This window comes from Condylostylus longicornis, unplaced genomic scaffold, assembly GCF_029603195.1.
Source record: "Condylostylus longicornis isolate FDR11 unplaced genomic scaffold, ASM2960319v2 ptg000009l, whole genome shotgun sequence".
Taxonomy (NCBI): Eukaryota; Metazoa; Arthropoda; class Insecta; order Diptera; family Dolichopodidae; genus Condylostylus; species Condylostylus longicornis.
Window position 1 is genome coordinate 3,290,253 of NW_026577978.1, and position 4,932 is coordinate 3,295,184.

The window sequence follows — 4,932 nt, forward strand, 5'->3', positions numbered from 1 at the left end:
ATTTTAAAATTTTTTAACAAAGTAATAATATAAAATGATAAAATCACTAATTAGACATCTATTTATTGTTATATATGTATATCTGCAGCCACTCACATTTTATAAGCATGAAACTGTATTTGTATACGTCAAAAACAGTGGAAAATTCGAAAAACTTACAATGGTGCCAATAGTTGTATAAAAATTAGGGGATACTAATGGTTGGGATACCAATAGTTTTTTTTAACCCTTTCAACTATAAGCTATAAAAAAATTTAGAATAAAAAACCAGTTTTGATGAGCATGGTATGAATAAGTCAGTTTATTTTTCTCTTTTAAAATTTTTAATATAGACCTCCAACCTGAGAAATTCCGATTAAAAAATTTTTTTCCACCTGCACACCCTCTCATATTATCGCCTCTTAAAATTTGGAATCTTATATTTCTGAATTTTGGCATCTTACATTTTTGAAACTGCAAGCTCTTCCAAATTTCTATAAATGCAAAAAGTTAAAAGTTAAGTAAACGCCATAACATCAGCAATTAACTCTTAACAACAATCACGCAATTACGTCTTAAATTTGATTACTATGTTAAAGGCTCTTTTAATTTTATTTATTTTTTTTACCTCATCCTAAATATATGCAATTTTTGAAATATTTCAAACTATGAATTAAATTAACTTAAATAGCATAAAAACTAGGATTATATTTTCAATTTGTTGAAAACGGGAAAGTGCTAACTTTATTTCTCTAATTATTTTCACCAGTTATAAATTAATTTCACCTGTTATATGAACCTGTTATTATATTTATGCCCATAAAATGACTCCATATATAGCAATCTTATTAAAATTATTTTAAAAAACCTCTATTTAAATTAAATTATCCTAGCAAAAATTTTGAAGAAAAAAAAAATAAAAAAAAAACACATATTATAATTTTAAAAGATCCTTTTTAAATCTTTATAAAACTCATAATTAATATGGAAAAGTTCTTAAAGCAACAAAAAATCTTCAACATAATATAAAAGAGAAATTCTTGAATAATCGTTGGTTTTCTTTATATAAATAAAATGTATACAGGTAAACAAGAAATCAAAACAATTTAGATATCCTTTAATCTCAAATATACAACTTTAATAATTTTTCATAACCTTATCATTCTTCCAAATTCACATAAGAATTTCTTTTTAGTTTTATTTGCTCTTACTTTAAGAAAAGGTAAGGAAATAATTTTATTTTTTTCATCTCCCTACAGCACTTGTGTTTTTTCATATTTGTATGTTTGTATATAGAAGTAAATAAGAAAGTTCAACTTATCATATTTTATTTCTTTTAATAAAACAACTTTTAAAACTGAAAACATAATCAAAATATATTTGAATTCATATTTTAGAAAATAAGAAAAAAAGAAATCTAGACATCGTCTCTGATTTCATGTTTCATTAAAATAAAGTTGAAAAAACTAAAATATGTATATAAGAATTGGAAAATTTTTCTTGACTACCAAAGCATACAAATTTTATTTATATAAGAGACATAAATTAATTTATATAGGAGACATGATAGGCGTGGAATCTGCAATGGAGGCAAATTAAGCAATGGGCGCTGATTTTTGTCGAATTTTTTCCAATCACATATTTTCCAAAAATTCCACTGAATAAATCAGAACCGGGACTAATTATAAGTATGTATAAGTTTCAAGGTTGCCATTGTTATTAAATTCTTTATATAATTTGTACTATGTAAAACGAAAATGGCCAAATCAAAGATTGTAAAGACAAATTAATAATGTTTAAGTCTAAAGTGGGTCAAAAACGTACACATAAATAAAGAAAATTCATAAGAATCATAAAAAATACCGAGTGCATCTACAATTAAATTATTAACAGTATTTTTTTACATTATTACTCGATTTTTTAATTCATTACAATTAAAATTAAATTTTTCGGATGAAAGGTGAAGTATATTAATGGAAAATATATTAATTGTGTCTTGATATTAAAATATTAATGTTGCAGCAAGATATGATCATTTTGCTATTATATTTTGTTTAAAACAAATAGTTCAACAATTTAATTGAAAAACATGCACAGAAATACAACTATGAAGGTCTGGTCACATCAACGTTTTGGATGACTATCTAGACCAAGCTATCCAATTTATATATAGTTCTAAGTAATCCAACAATAAATTATATACGTATAGTCTGTACGCTGAGTATTTAATCTTGAGTGAATACATTTAATTTATAAAATTTAGGAAACGCTTTTGTCACTTAGCCGAAGTTCGCAATAATTGAAGAGTTCTATTCAATAATTCTAAATTTAAAATAATAACTTAGTTAACTTTGGCGTTGACATATATGCACATATATATTGTATTAGAATATAACAAACAAATTATAAATATCATAATACCTACAATAAATTATCAATTTCCCATGCAATACAAAACACATGTACAATATATATTAGAAATGTTTAACGTTATTCCGCAATAAAACACATAAATAAATTTTTAAGCAGACGGAAATGAATATATGAAATAATAACGTGTGTCATGTGTGCAATATGTATTTTATACATTTGTATGTATATGTATATGAAATTCATACGCATAATATTTTTTTTTCTTGTATTTATTTTAAGAAAATCAGAAGTAAATATTTTCATTCAATGAAAAGAAAAACGAAACGTAAATTTAAGAGGATTGCAAAGGTAATATTACGTATGTATGTATAAATATATATACGTATCTAATTCAACATGCAATACAAAAATTACATGTGTATATATAGATATAAATACATATATAAATATTCGCGAAAAAAATGATTAAAGAAAATATTAGCAAACACAAATAAGTGAAAAGAAAATTTCTCATGTTAATAATAATTAACAATTTTTAGGGAAATTTTAAATTTCATTAAAAGTTACTTGTCCCGTTTTAATTTTATTATTTTTTTTTCAATTTTAATTGATTTATTGCAACATTAATGTTTATAATCAAGTATTATCAGCATGCTGCTATACGCTAATTTCCTATATTCATAGCACTCCCGTATAGCACTAGCGTATGTCTATGCCTCTTATATGGAAAATAGGGTAAAAGAGGGTAATTTCAACAAATTTTAGAGTAATTTTAGTTATTTTACTTTGTATGTATGGTTATATTATATTTATTAATTATTGTATAATTAAATATTTCTAAATTTTTTATTAATTTTAATTTTTATTGTGTTTAGATAGCAATATTAAATATTTAAAGAATTTTTTGAAAATTTCAAAATCCCATAATACTCATAAAGGGACGCACATATTAATATGATAGTGGAATTTTATATTGAATTAGAAAATGCTTTTTTTATACTGATAGATTTTGAATTTGAGTTTAATGTACGGCGTTCCGGACATTTTTATTAAAGTTCTCATAGGGTTGATTCTTTAAAATTTAACCTGGCAAACAGTAAAATATGACATGAAAATTATGTATATAAGAAAACTTTAAAGATTCATTCTCTCCAATTCCGATCCAGCTTTATGATCAATTCCGTGTGTTAAACAATAAAATTCATCAAAGAATAATACATTTGTATCTTATATAGTTCACCTGGAACTTGATTTATCCAAGTTTCAATAATAAATAATTTCGATAAGAAACGAAAAACAAAAATTTCTTCTGAAATTAAAGAATTTTCACAGCACACATACAAGCATAGTTGACATAATAAACTCTTAATAATATAAAATACTTGTATGTACACTGTATGTAATACATTCCACATACTGTATAGCATTTGTACTCTTATTATGATAATTAGTATCTAAAAATAAAATATATGTATAATTTTTTGAATGTTAAGTACCAAAAACAGAATATTTTCTCATTAAATATTATGGTAAAATTATGTTTAAGAGGAGTTTTTAAGAAAAAAAGCAATTACTTTCTTAATCCTTTTGAAAAATTTTTTTTTGAAATTTTTTTATTTCTTCTGATGTCATTTTATAAATGATAGTTTTGTAAATTCAAAACAGAGTATTCGAAAATTTGTAATCCGCTAAAGAGTACAATATAAATTTGAAAATTATTAATTATAAAGCTAATATAAATATGTATATTGAAAAAAACAAATTGGAAAAGAAGGACACTATTTTTTACTATCTGAGCAGGACAATCGTGACGAACTGTACCTATACCAGACATCGAACACTGGCTTAGATAGGATGACTGTGATCGTAAGTCGAATGGTGGTAACTAAACACCACATTTTTGCTAATTGATGTGCGGCAAAATTGCTGCATCAGCCACATGAACCAAATAACCAGCCATTCATTTACACCTTAATTTCGCCGGAATCATTTTATAATTAAAATATTAAAAAACCATTTTTATTAACAAGGATAATTCAATATAATTTTTTATGCTCTAAAAAAAAACAAAATATTTTTAAAGAAAAACCGGAATAAAGCTGAAAAGAAGTAAATTGGATTAAAACGGAATATAAAATAAAAGCAATGTTATATGTACTTATATAACTAAATATATACACATTACGTCGATGGAACCGTGAGTAAATTAATTTTTGTACACTAACATTTGTAAGTATGGAACCATTTGATAAGTTTAACAAAAAATCAATAGAGATAATATTAGAAATATAAATTCCTTATAATTATTAAGGCCTTAATAATTTTTTGCTTCCTTAATCCTATTTTATAACAACTTTTCTTTGAATAGTAAAATTCGGCCATCTTTTCATATTCTATATAATATATTAGCATGCTTTTAATTAAAATATTGTCACTACAAATATATTGTTCCCTGAATTTTCTATAAAAAATGCTCTCTTCCAATTTAGTCAGAAAATATTTGATATTTTATGCAACTAAAAAAAAATGGTACGAAGTTGTGTCCTCAATATACGAAAACGCACTGTAGATTTATTTTTA